General features: G+C 43.3%; 1 long non-coding RNA gene across 1 annotated transcript in view; it reads right to left on the reverse strand.

The window, feature by feature from the left end:
• Positions 1-203: 203 nt before the first annotated feature.
• LOC132249910 (uncharacterized) overlaps positions 204-14,424 on the reverse strand; it is a 53,460-nt gene continuing 39,239 nt past the window's right edge. Inside the window, exons 4-5 of the long non-coding RNA XR_009461389.1 lie at positions 4,843-4,933; positions 204-1,580 (exon numbers count right to left, since the gene is read on the reverse strand). This is a non-coding gene — a long non-coding RNA (uncharacterized LOC132249910). The remainder of the gene's footprint in view (positions 1,581-4,842; positions 4,934-14,424) is intronic.

Consider the following 14,424-nt stretch of genomic DNA (forward strand, 5'->3'; position numbering starts at 1 on the left):
TGTATCCAAGCAGGGGGTGGAGGGAAGGTGTTGAGCTCAACTCAGACACAGGTGCACTAACAAAGAGATCCTCACTGATGGGGACATTTTTCTGCTGGGTATTTTTAACCGATGCATTTGAGTGGTCCAAAATGGCCCCTTGAGGATGAAGCTTACAGATCTCTCCTCCCCAGGCCCTTCTTTCTGGATAACATATCACCACATAAAAAAAAACATACAGCTACACAGTTGTGAAGAGAGTAATTTATATCCAGTCCCAAACAGACAAAAGTAGGTATGCATCCAATAATCTTGCTTTTCTTTTCCACTTAGGGTGGTTGTACTGAACACTCTGCTGAGATGCACAGATTGAGAAATAATGGAAACAGGTAATCTGATACACTTCAAACAGCTGTCTCGGGGAGCTCTGTTTATTTTTTCAATGCTTTTAAACTAAGATACTAGTTGCAAGTTTTCCTGTTGTTCTTCTACTTTAAGATCAGAAGTTTCTCCACGTCCGAGGGAATAAAATCGCTTCCCAGCCCCTGGAGGATATTATTCTTAGCAAAGGAATTCATAACAGCCTAGCTACTAACTTTTAGCAAACTCTAAAAAGACTTAAAGAAGTGCAGGCACATCCTTCTGAGGAACAAAAAGCACTTTGGCCTGCAGTGCCATCAACAGACAGATGACAATCAGCTCTACAGGGACTGCTGTCACAGAGAGCACATTTGCTCTTATCCCCTGGCCAGTATTGCACCAAAATCTTGTTATTAATAAAGGAAACTGCTTTGGGAACTGAAATACCATATTGTAACAGATGACTTTTTATTGGTGACCTCTATGTTTCCAGTTTTTGGTACAGAAAGTAGACAATAAGCAGACTTTCTTTTCTTTCCCAGAGGCAGACAACAGGAGGGACATCTTTAAACATATGGTCAGAAGGGTTTATGATGGATTTACGTTGAGCAGGTAAGGCCTCATCTAAAAATCACTAAAGGCAGCAGGAATCTTGCTGGTGCCAAAAAATGGGTCTGAATCAAGCCCTTATGGAAATGAACATTGTAGAAATTGTGCAAGTTTCACACACTTTTAGCAAACAAGTAATTTTTTAATCAGTTTGTTTCAATGCCTGCTTAACTTTCACCTCAATATATTGTTAAAACTCCTTGTAGCCATTCTGGCAGCTACTGATAGACACATATTCTATGGTATCACGCACAGGCTTTGGTCTATCAAGCTTAAGCACAGTCAAGTATAGTTTTTATGAAAATAAAGGACAGTCATTATGGAATCTAGTTTTCAGATTTGCTGTCTTGAAAAGATTTCTTTAAAGGCAGAAATCTAATTGAACAAAAAATATGCATTTGGTATTGTAATGGTAACTTAGTGGGCTGCACTTTTGACTTCCTTTCAACCTCTCTATTGTTCACCTTCTCATGTGACTGGCTATGCTCAGTCACCCCTTTCCGAGTGCAATCCTGTAGTCCTTCCACTCACTTGTTAGGTCATGAGCTATGGCATCCAGCTGTCTCACCAGCACACCCATGCATCTTTGGCACATACAGGAGACTTTCTTCAGAGCTGTAAGCAATGGGTACCTGTGGTGTGTCAGAACAATTTGTTTAAAAGAAGGTATCATTACTTTATCCATAAATATAATAGAAAACATCAAAACAACTAAGAATCCTGCACATATCTTATTCTACCTAAGAAGACATCTCCTTTCCAAGACAACGTAGACCCAGATTGTCCCAGGGATCTACATTTATAATAAGAGAGTCATAGAAAAACAGAGAGAAGAGTCCAGCTAAGCTGAGGGGAGTAGTGGATACACTGGAAGGTAGGGCTAGGATTAAGAGTGATGTAGGCAAGTTGAAGGATTGGGACAAAAGGCATCTCATGAAGTTCAACAAGGACAAGTGCAAAGTCCTGCATTTAGGATGGAACAATCCCATGCACCGGGACAGGCTGGGGGCTGACTGGCTGGGCAGCAGCTCTGCAGAAAAGGACCTGGGGGTTATAGTGGACAATAAACTAAATATGAGCCAGCAGTGTGTCCTTGTTGCCAAGAAGGATAACAGCAGACTGGGCTGCATTGGTAGGTGTGTTGCCAGCAGGTCAAGGGAAGTGATTATTCCCCTCTATTCAGCACTGGTGAGGGCACATCTGGAGTACTGTGTCCAGTTTTGGGTCCCCCACTACAGAAAGGATGTGGAGAAACTGGAGACAGTCCAGCAGAGGGCAACAAATATGGATTGGTGGCTGGAGCACATGACTTATGAGGACAGGCTGAGGGAACTGGGCTTATTTAGTTTAGAGAAGAGAAGGAAGACTGAGGGGTGGATTTAATAGCAGCCTTCAACTACCTGGAGGGCAGTTCAAAAAAGGATGGAGCTAGGCTATTCTCAATGGTGGCAGATGACAGAACAGAAGAAACAGTCTTAAGTTTCAGCAAGGGAAGTTTAGGTTACTGTGCGGGCCGGGAGCAGTCCGAGGCCCTTTTTTTTCGCACGGCGGGCTGTGGCCAGCAGCCCAGACACGCTGGGTCGGAGAAAGCAGGTGACACGCTAGAATTAGGCACAGACACTTAGTGGTTGATTCAAGATTGTTTACTTACACCGTAGATGGTCACGGTGTAGGCTGGAAAGTTTCCCAGGTAAAGCTCTGCTTAAATCCCCGTTTGAGGACTCGGACAAAACTCTCACTCTCACGGAGTTGTCGAGGCTCCGTGGATCCTTGTTTGCGCGCAGGGAAGAGGGATATGTCGAGGATTGCGTTCGGCAACGGGGAGAGGCGAGAGGCTGATCAGACCCCTGTTGCCTTCTTGATATTCATGCTGGTTCCAATAGGCTCCACAGCGCTTAGAGATCTTCACGAGATGTGAAGTCTCCTCCTCCTGATGTTCGTGGAGTCCTCCAACTTGGGCGGAAACCACTCAAGCCTCTTATACGGCTAGCAAGCCAATCGCTAGCTGCCACATAGGGATAATTTAGAACTGGCCAATAGTGGGGCACAAATTTAAATACAAATGGTGGGAACTCCTTGCAACGTGCATTTCTGAGTTGCAACGAAGAAATGCACCCTGCAAAGAGAGCTACAAGTAGCGGGAAATAATTCAGCAGTGCCGAAGCGCACACAAAAACAAAAATCACACCTTTGGGTTGTGACAGTTACATATTAGGAAGAACTTTCTCATTAGGAGAATAGTGAAACACTAGAACAGATGACCCAGAGAGGTGATGGAAACTCCATCCTTGGAGGTTTTCAAGACTCAGGTAGACAAAGCTTTGGCTGGGATGATCTAGTTGGGGATGGTCCTGCTCCGAGCAGGGGATGGAATAGATGACCTCCTGAGGTCCCTTCCAGCCCTCATTTTCTTTGATTCTAAGATTCTGTGAACACTTTCTAACCAGGAATCTCTGGGTTTAAGTCAAGGTCCCCAGCTGTAACCAACACTGAATGTTTCTGGAGAAGGAGAAAAAAAAAAAATTACAAAAAACCAAAAACAGCAGCAAAGGCCAAAGATTCATTCTTGGCCCCACATTGCAACCAGCAAAGCCCAGTAACACAGGAAAACCAAACTTCCTGCACTCTGCTCTGCAACCTGGGAATTGGAAGCACAACTTCACACATCCTAACTGGAGAGAGAGAATTCCCCTTTCTGTTATCCCATCCCCTCCATAAACTTGCCCTAGCTCTTCAACCCTGTTTTATAACCAAGCCAGGTGCAGAACTGTGCTTCATTCTTCAATTTCCACCTGCTCCAGGCTGCAGAGCTCTTCTCAGGATCTCCAAGTGTCAGGAGAGGCAGGAGAAGTCTTCCAGCTATTGCTCTTCAGAGCACACTTCAGACATTGCTACTCTTAGACCATCCCTGACTACTGCTAAACCAATCTTTCCTTGAAAACCTCCAGTGAAGGAGATTCTACAGCTTCCTGACAACAGTGAGACAGTGGACCAGACTGCCTAACTGTCCACTTCTGACACTCTCCTAACAGTGAAGATGTTTTCCTGATATCCAAACTAAGCCTACTTTGCTGCAATTTCAAGCTATTGCTATGCATCGAACTCTGCGGTGAGGGAGAAACAGTGTTCTCCCACTTTTTATGGCTACCTTCAGATATTTGCAGATCCTTATCGTGCCCCTTAAGCACCTTTTCTCCAGGCTGAATATAATTAGTTCTCTCATCTTCTCCCTGTATGGCTGTCCTTCCAAGCCCTTTATCCTTTTTGTTGCCTGCCTTTGGACCCTCTCTAACTTCTCCATGTCCTTTTCAAAATGTGGAACTGTACACAATACTGCTAATCAGTGCCGAGTAGAGTCGCACTATCACCTCCTGTGTTTTACACTTAAAACTCCTGTTGATAAAGCTTGAAACAGCATTTGCCTTTTTGCAGCTATATCATACTGCAGGCTCATATTCAGTCTGCTATCCACTAGGACCCCCCAAGAGTCTTCACCATGGACCTGTCGCACATTTTATATTTGTGCTTTTGATTCTTCTTCTCTAGGTGTAGCACCTTGCATTTGTCAGCATTTAACTTTATCTTGGTGCCCTTAGCCCAGGTTTCCAATTTTTTGAGATCCCTCTGAATTCTACTCCTGTCCTGCAGTGTATTTGCAGCCCCTCCAAGTTTCATGTGATTTGCACATTTCCTCAAGATGCTCTCTGTTCTGGTATCCACATCATTAATAAACACCTTGAAAGGCATAGGACCCAGGACAGACCCCTGTGACTTGACTCGAATTCTCCTGCCATTCTGGTCTGGAGTTTATGGGCATTGATCCATAAAGAATATGATTCATGGATCTGAATAATCTATTTATAATGGCTAGGCATTGGGGCTCTATCTGCTTACCTGCAGACATTACTTCATCCTAGAACTCAGGGCCTGAGGTTTTATCCTGTTTTTGTTCCAAATTCTTCATCTGAAGGCTTCCTTCCATGTTCTGTGGATGTTACAGGTCAGGAAAATCTCCATCATTTTGACATCTATGCTGTTCATTTAAGTTCTGACAACTGTTTATTATATGACGCTGGCACGAGCTCCTGCAGTGATCAGTCAGCAACGTAACCACCAAAGAAACAGTCGTGTTACAGTCACAAAAATAATTCAAGCAACTCCCACTACGTCAAAAGCATTTTCAAATTCAGGTGGAAATATGATAATTCGTAAGAGTCCACTGGTGCCAAAGGGCCTATGATAACTTGCTCCTTTTTTCTTATTTTTAAGAGAACTATTTCTAATTGTCACGGCGGGGTCCTCACGGAGGGCCGTGATCTCCTTGAGGCCCTTTCACCGTGCTACTTCGGCCCGAGGGCACCCTCCATTCTCGCCCGCCACGTCTTGATGGAATATATAATAGGGAGGCTGCCTTGTGTTTCCTCGGGCACATAAGCTCCTGGACCCCTCGTGGGTCTCCCTGTGTGATGGGCGCTACCCAAGCACCCCAGCCTTATGGGCTATGCGTGGCTCCTACCTCCCCTGATACCATGCCCCAAGCCTCACAGACGTAATAGACGTTGTTGAGTCTGTCTCTCTCGTGCCCAGCCTCCCGCTGGGCCTCCCCTGATGGTACGGTCCCGCTCAGGGACTCCCTAGCGGGCCTCCGGTCCTATGGGCCAACCGCACGGGCACCCTCTCTGACCCTGGCTCACCGCGCTGCTACTCCCTGTCTTCTCGGGGCAACCGCAGCGCCCTGCCTCAGTCTGAGGGGTGTTACCGCACTAGCCTGCGGCCGGGCTCACTATGCCCATCTCGGGCTCCTTGATATGGCCCCTCTAGGGCTCCTCAGTAATGGCACTCCCCCCTCTTTGGGGCTCGCCGTGCCCACACTGGGCTACTCAATAACATACAATGGTGCTCCCCCTCTTTGGGGTTTGCCGTGCCCACACTGGGCTACTCAATAACATTGCCCCTTTCCTGGGGCCGGGGTCTATGTTCCCCCACACGCAATCTGGGGTCTAGGTCCCCGTCCGCAACCTACGGGTTGCGCCCGCGACCCACTGGCCACGCTCCTCACCGCCAGCTGCTCACACCCTGGCATGCGAGCTGCGCCTTCCCTGGCGCTATGCAGATAATGCACCCTCTTGGCGCTAGGGCACCCCACAGTCTCTGGGGTCCCTATAGTTGAGGCCTCCTCCAACCCCTACAGTCTCACCCAAGCCTCCAGATGTAATATCAGAGCCAAACAAACACAAGCCTCCTGGCTGTAACACAAACATAAAGCCCTCTGGCTAAACCTTTAGTGCCCAATCCTCTCAGGACTATCATGAGCTGTACTTGCCCCTCAGACTTCTCCCCCTAGCTTGGCTGAATGAGCTCCTGCTTCTCCAGAGAACTGCCAGCCTGGCCTCAGCCCTGGGCTTTATAAGGTCCAGGTCCTGCCTCCTACAGGCAGCTGGTTCCCCTTGGTTGCCCCGGCAACTCACAGCTGCACTCATTACCTGAGCAAGCCTCAGCTGGGCTCATTATGTCAGGCCAGGGCGCACTCACTCGCTCCCTGGCAGTTCCTCCTTTCTAGGAGCAGGGGTACCGAGGTGCCCTGCGACACTAATCATTTCTACAGTATTAGATACATTTTGAATGTGCATCTGGTGGGCACTAGAAAACAAGACTTGTTTGGAAAAGTACCACTCTTTAAAGTTGGCAAACTTGGAGCAGTAAGAGGCATCAACAATGAGGGCTCCTTTGATGTGGTAATACAATACTAGAAAAAATGCATGATTAGATTTTCAAAGATTAGAAGGTGAAGGAAGATTTCACTTGAATACTAATATATCTTGGGAAGCCTTGAGGAAGCAATGTCCTTCATGTTTAAATTCTGTTTTGAAATTTGCAAGATGCTTCATATGCCAGATGAGAATAATTGAAATGTAAGGCTCTGTACACACAGAAATAGAAGCATTACCTGTTTTTTTCCATGCACGGCCCATTTTATTACTTTGATACTTAGTAGCACCTGAGTAAAATAACGCTTTTCATTATGGCATTGATTTTTTTTTCTTCTTCCCTTATCTCCGTCACCACAAGGGTCAACCAGGACTGGAAGTTGCAGCAATTTATAAAGTAAGTAAGGCTTTCCTCGTGGTATCATAAGTAAAAATGAAGTGAGAAGCTCTGCAGACCCTGGGGAAAACTGAATTCTGATGACCAAGCTCAAAATTAGAACCAGCAAAATGCAAGTTAGCAGGGATGTCTCTCATCAGTGAGCTAAACAGGGTATGTAATAGATGTAAACTGGCCCCAGCACAAGTTTAAACAGGTGAACGTCTAATTAGTGCTAATTTAGAAAACGTTTCTAACACACATCATTTACAGAGGCATACATGAAAAGGGAATATGGGCAAATTAGAGTGGCGTATTTGCTAAAAGAATGACAGAAGGGATCTATCAGGAAACACAATGGAGGGCAAGAGAAAAGGAGAAGGAACCTGCTATTATACGCTCAGTTAGATTATTTGGTTATTACAGTTCCTCCTTTCAGCCCTTTTGGTACAAAATCAAACAAACTCAAACAGTTCAGATGAGCTATAAAGAACAATTAAGACATCCTTTCAACCACAGAACCAAACCTGCTGAATTTCGCATCACAAATCAACCAAGGAATATTTTCTAAAACAAACTAAAATTGCTCTCCCTGTTACACTTGCCCTCAACTCCTATGATGGACAAGGCACGTTTTTATTTCCAACAGCTAAGTGTTAGTTCAGATTTCAGGACAAAAAGGAAGGGTGTTTTTACTTGAGAAAAGTGCGATAATGGGACTGACGGATGTAACCTGACATCACTTGTTCCATTCATAAATAGGCTAAATCATGGCTGTCCAACAGGTGGCCTGCAGGCTCATTGGCTTCTGTCTGGCCACTGCTTCGCCGACCACTGCTCCTATTGCTGCCAGGGTCTCCAGGTGTCCCCTTGCTCCTACAGCTTCTGTTTCCTGCCCCCATCCATGTGGAAGGTGTGGCATGGCTCATAGGGACCCAGGAAGTCTACAGTCTACATGAGGCAGGTTGGGGTGGGGAGTCTCACGCTGCCTACATATTGGGTGCTAGGACAGTGCTAGGTCCGGATAGTGCTAGGTCCATCTGCAGGCCCATGCTGTTGGAGTGGCAGGGTGTGGAGTCTCCAGGAGGCATGAGGCCCAGGGGCTGGTGGTCTGCATAGGGTATAGCCCCCAACTGCCCAGAAGTTGGACAGTCCAGGGCTAGGTAATAAATTTTAGTTAAAATACATTGACATAGTTTTTCCAGTAACTAGTGGTTTGAGGTGGTAGGCTTGAGATTCCTTAAAACTCTTGATTTTACAAAGGTGAAAGCATCTAACCTTAGAAAATCAGGACCATTTCAGGTGCCTTGTGTTGGATATCCAAACGTAAAATAAGAAGCTGAATTTAAACTTTTTTACTTGAGGGAGTTCTTATGGCTATACTGTGGGAACCCGATCCAAAGCCAAATGCAGCAGTAAAAAGAATCAACATTAGCTTCAACAAGCCCATATTGGGCCACAGTTAAGTTATTATAGCATATTCAAGCCTCTATTAGCCTTGGTAATATTAACAATCAAAATCAAATAATCTATGGGTATGAGAGACTGAGAAAAACCTGTTTTGCAAAATAGTTATTCTATTATGCAAAAGTCAAGACTCATTGTATTACAGCGCTGCTGGATAGTGCTAGGTCCATCTGCAGGCCAGATCCAGCTGGTGGGCTCAATACAACACGTGGGGCAGGTGTGATGGAGGAACAGTGGGGGTATGATCCGGCCATGCAAATGTGAGGGGGGTGGAGGGAGGGAAGAGGGCAGGTGGAACAGCCTGGCCTCAATTTGTATTTGCAGGGCAGGGTGTAGGGGCAGGGAAAAGGGGCCGACTATCCCTGATCTGCATGGATGGGAGTAGGATCGGGGGAGCAGGGAGCAGCCTAGCCCAATCCAGCTACATGGTAATGGCTCAGGTAGGGCTGGATCTGGTAACATGGAGCTTCCACTGCTCCCTGGCTGCCAAATGTCCCAGCCCGTGGGAATCTCCATAGGCTGAATACCATAACTCTGTGAGCCACATACAGCCCATGGGCCATGGTTTGAGCACCCCTATTGTATTAGCAACATTTTTACTTGCCCTTCTGAAGTTAGCAATAAGGAGATATTCCTACCAGCTCTAGCACAAGAAGTCACAGAGATATGACCAAATGACTTGGAACAGGTCCTATTGATTTGATGCACATAAGAATTGTGATTTTTATTTTATTTATTAATTTTTTTACATCTCTATGGTAAAATGTTTCCTAAGATAATTGATTAGCCTTTTTTTAATTTTTTTTTTTTTTTGAAGAGTCTGTGTCTGCTGGCACTGGTGCAACTCCACTAGAGTTAGTAAGGCTTTTTGGGTGCATTTCAGAGAAGAAAATGACATCTGGCATATACTTTTCTGACTTCAAGATCATGTTATAACCTGGGCCCATTGCTCAGCTCAGGTAAACTGCATTGTTCCACTGGCTCCAATAGTCCTGTATCTAATAGTCCCCACTAGGTATCAGGCCCTCTGAACTGAAAATCCTTAATATTTTATCATTTTACCTCCAATACAATTACAGTCACTGGGCCAAATTCACCTCTACTGGAAACTTGTTGAAGTAAATGGAGCTAGAAAGAGACAGGAATATGGCCCTTTTTAATACAAAGAAACAAAATGCTTTAATACCTAGTAATATCTATTATTTTTTTCCTGCCAAAGATTCCTGTCTCCACTTGACAATGTTTTCCTGGCTGGTGTAAATGTTTAAAAGACCTGAAAATGATTCTACTTATTGATTTTCCTTCATACTTAACAGATAAATCAATAGGATGTGAAGATGGGGCTCCATTAAAATGATTTCTGGTGACATCAGTTTTGCTTGAAAGTTTCCACAATAATGGCCCTTGAGGTTCTTGATGAGAGGTCATTTAAACAAAGGAACACAGTAAAGCTGTATGTCTCTTTTGGGTTTAAACTATAATTTGTCCTTCTTTTTAGGATACTTTATATGTCTCACTAAATATTTCTGCAGTGATGTAAGTGCAATTTGTTCAGTTAAAAGCACAACACAGAAAGAAGAAAAAAATAACTACATTATTTAACTGAAAATGTTTAAATAACCAAACTGTCTTCATCTTTCAAACAAATTACTGTTTTAGTCCGCTTCAGGAAAGAACATAATATGGATGACTGTCAGAATGATTATACAGTGCTGTAGAGTTGCCAAAAGGACTCATCCCTTTGTGAAATATATTCATCTGGGAAGCTGCTCTGATGACCATAGAGGCATACTTAAGTGCTAAAATTACACTAGCCTTGATCATGAAACATGGCGTAACTAGAAAGATAGATTTCCAGAAAAATTCCTAAAAAGAATTTGCTCATTATGTGAGACAAGTATTTCTTAGGGTGATATCTTTTATTGGACCAACTCTGTAGCTGCAGTAACGTTAGATGAGCTTTTGAATGCAAGGCATTCTTCATCAGGTCTCAGGTCCCTGTGAGTTGTATAAGCACAGAGTATTAATAAGCAAAAGACAGTAAATGGCAATAGGGAGGCAGGAGTGTACAATAAAACAATGGTCCTGCTTTCATCACTGGGAGAAAATGTGATGTTGGCACGCCAATAGCATATATGATTTTTTGTCGGTATTGTAGCAAATGAGAGTTTAAGAAATGTTTTTAAAAGAAACCGTGCAGAGGCTTATGGATTCTTACAAGGATTCTCCTTTATATGAGGGGCAGGATGAGAGAAAGCATAAAGGTATTGGTTTGACAATTTAAGAAGCAGGGGATGTAGACTGGTACCATGAGCCAGAAGCCTGAAGTCATAGCTCATTCAGTTTTGAGAAGTAAAGACAGCAGAGTCTGTGAAGGACCTATACAAAGATAACAAACAGTTTGTGTGATGCAACAGAGAAAAAAAAAAATCATACGTGGAAAGATTCAAAGAAAAGACCACCAGGACTAATGCATCAGGCTAGGCAAATGTTTTTTGCAACTACCGTCTCTATGGATGAGAGGGACAAGACTGCAGTTGATGAGAAAGGAAAGGGAAGATATGTGGTAGCAATCGAGATGCAAAAATCCAGATAGTAATTGGAAAAAATAAATCAGAGATCTTGGAGGTGAAAGGGGAAAAAGGAGATTGGGCTGTACTTGCAGAGGCAGGCACAATCAAGAGTGAGTTAGACTAATGCATGCTTGTATTATGAGGGAAAGATACGGGGAGAAGTAAGATGTTAAAGGGAAGAGTAAGCAAAAAAGTACAGATCCAAACATGAATTGGGTGTGTCACTCGAGCAAGGGAAGAGGCTACCGAAGAAGATTGGAGAAATGCCTGTGTCTGTGACCAAAGAGAAGGAGGAAACAATTGTGAGCAGTGATGGGGGAAGGAAAGGAAGCCAAAGGGAGGAGGAGAATTGCCTCATTGGATTTGTCTTTTTTTTTCCATGGAATTGCTCATTGAGTGCCTGTACAATGGGAAAAGACAAGGAAAAGCAGGGTAGATTTGCATAATGAGCTAAAGCATGTGGGATTGTGTGCCTGAGATTGAATTAAGTTCAAGAAGTTGAATTGTTTGGCTAGGAAGATGGCAAAACTGAAGGAAGATGGGGCATGTATGAAGTGGAGGAAAGCAGTCTAGCTATGTGATTTTCCCAGAGGTACTCTTCAGTGTCAGAGGGATGAGAAGAAGCCAGTGTTGGTGCAAATCAGGTCCAGATGTTGGTGGTGGGTGAAGGGGGCAAAAGAGTCAAAGGTGGAGTAGACTGATGGGCAACCATTTAATGGAAGAGGAGAAAAGAAGAGGGTTAAGAATAGATAACAATTCATCAAAATGATAGCCTGCAGATCATGAGTAGCCTGGACTGCAGATACAGGGTGAGGCCTGAGTGAGAATTTTAGACAGAGATGAGATGAAGGAGTTAATCCAGAGCAGGAGATGAAATGAACAGATAATAATGGTGATAAGGGTCAACCTGAATGATAAACATCCAGATCCAAATATACAGGGCTAGGAGCATGCCTAGGGTGATCCAGGATGGTAGGTGCTGAGCAGGGATGTGACTCAGAACTGTGCCTTAGGCACCTCCACCATCTACTGGGGTCCTCTAACAAGAAGTCAGCTGTTTATCTGAATCAGAGCATCTACTAACAACAGCAGCGGTTGCAGTAGCAGTTTATTTACAGCTTTTGCAAAACAATACAATACAATGGGCAATAACATTATATCATTTATAGTTTTTGTACATTCAGCAGTACTGAGCTCATTGTCAAGTATAGCACCCTCCATTCCCTCTTGAACATCGTGGTGGTACTGGCAGTGCCCACTCTTTGCCTAACACTAGAGAGGTAAAAAATCAATCGTGCTTAAACATCTGGGATTTAAATGGTAAAGAAGAAGGGTGTTTATGCATACAGACATTTTTTGAGGCTAAGAAATTTCTCCTAGCATGGGGGCTGAGATGATATCTGCAGGTGTATTAATCTAAGGTCACATTACCATACCATGGCTCCTTTTACCGGGATAGTTCTGTTGGATGTTTTATTTAAAGGTGTCTAAGTCACATAAGCCTTATTGGAAAAAAAAAATGTAAAATAAGAAACTAAAATATGTAAAATAGCCATAGTTTAAGTCTTCTTCCCTGTAAGAGACAGAAAAAGGAAGGAGAACATCCCACCCTGGAATACAACTTAATGTGCTTTATACATTTTTTTCTTTTTCCACTTTTTTTTTTCCTTCTGAAACAGCTGTTATTGGCTGCTGCCTGAGGCTGAATATCAGATTTAATGGACCAGTTTTCTGATCTAGCTTGGCAAATTCTATATTTCTATCTCATGGGATATCTGGTCTCATTTTAGAATCAAAGAGGTTTGCATACATTTGACTAATCATGCAGTAAGGATATACAAACATCTGAGATGAAACTGCATGTCTTCTGATGGTCTCCCTTCATTAGAGTAGCTGAGAATTTCTCTATTTTTTTATCACTCCATGGATATCCTGAAAACTCTGAGCTGATATAAATCAGAAAAGTGCCATTGATATCAATGGAACTGTACTGATTTACACCACCTGAGGATATGGGCTTGTATTTTAAATTGACATCACAACGTGTATCTTCCATATGAGCAGGGATGAAATCCACTGCCCATGAAAAAGGCACACAAGAAAAGGCATCCTCATCATACAAAAGAGATGAATTGGCTCTTTAAAGTCACTTGTCATAAACAGCTTGTGCAAGGCAGCAACGAGACTCAAGGAATTATAACTGCCTCCATGTCAAAGAAAGAAAGCAAAACCTATTCAGCAGCTCTCAAGTTGTGTACTACCCTTAGATTCAAGTGACTATGTTATTTTACCATCTATTATCACTTCAGTCACTTCTCATCTCCCCTTTTGCTATACTTTTGAGTTTTGACCCTCTCGCGTTGTGGATAAATGGATACAGTTTGTACTATTCTGGGTAGGGCCTCTTCTCTTCACTTGTTAAAAGAGGTCCAAGAGTGTTTTTGGAGGCTTCAAAATAATACTATACAACAAAGGTTTTGCCAAGGTAATAAGAATTTGTTAGGGGACAAGGCCATTAATCTAGGTTTATGGCCTGCTCTGCTGCTGTCACTCAGGCTGCAAATGGTATTGCCATCTGCTTCCCTCTGTGTTGTCATCCAGCCTACAAGATGTGCCCTTGAGCGATTAAAAAAAGGAACCGGCTTACTTTCTGATTGCTGCTTGATGCTTGTGCCAGTCATTGGCAGAACTCTGTTTTTATGAAGCCACAGGGTGTTAAGACAAATGACTGTTCTGCAAGAGAAATGTTGGGATTCAGCCACCAGACTCCCACAGATATTAATGGGAATCAATTCAGAAGTTTTGAATAGTCTCCTTCCTTGCTCTGTGTTTTTAAAAGCATATCTCCTGTAGTGACTGAAAATATATTTTTAGCATTTTTTGTGTGATTGTGGGAGCTCTGAATCTACTTTTGGCAAGAAAGTCCCATCCCCCGTTCACCCCGCCTAAAAAAAAAAGTTTCCATTACAGGAGGAATGATTTTGTAAAACTACCTTTAAAAAAAAAAAAGAAAAAAAAGGTTATTTATGACTAATATAATATTGCGCTTACCAGAGTATCAGAGTTGGGAAAGGGTTTGGGAGACAGCTCTATGAAATTTTGATGTCCTTTCTTCTTTAGCCTGAAATGCCTTGGACACATCCATTTTAAAAAAAGAAAAAAGAAAATAATTTTTGAATGGCACCCAAATTAAAGTTTATGGGCCAAATAAAGGGAGAGTTAAGATTTCTGGTATAACTTTATTGACTGAACTTCCATTGCATCATGTGCTTGTAGAAGAACCCAGATATGACCACACAGATTTCCTTCTGGAGTATCCCAACACAGACCATTTTAAAAATACAGGCTCTTC

This window comes from Alligator mississippiensis, chromosome 4 (assembly GCF_030867095.1).
Source record: "Alligator mississippiensis isolate rAllMis1 chromosome 4, rAllMis1, whole genome shotgun sequence".
Taxonomy (NCBI): Eukaryota; Metazoa; Chordata; order Crocodylia; family Alligatoridae; genus Alligator; species Alligator mississippiensis.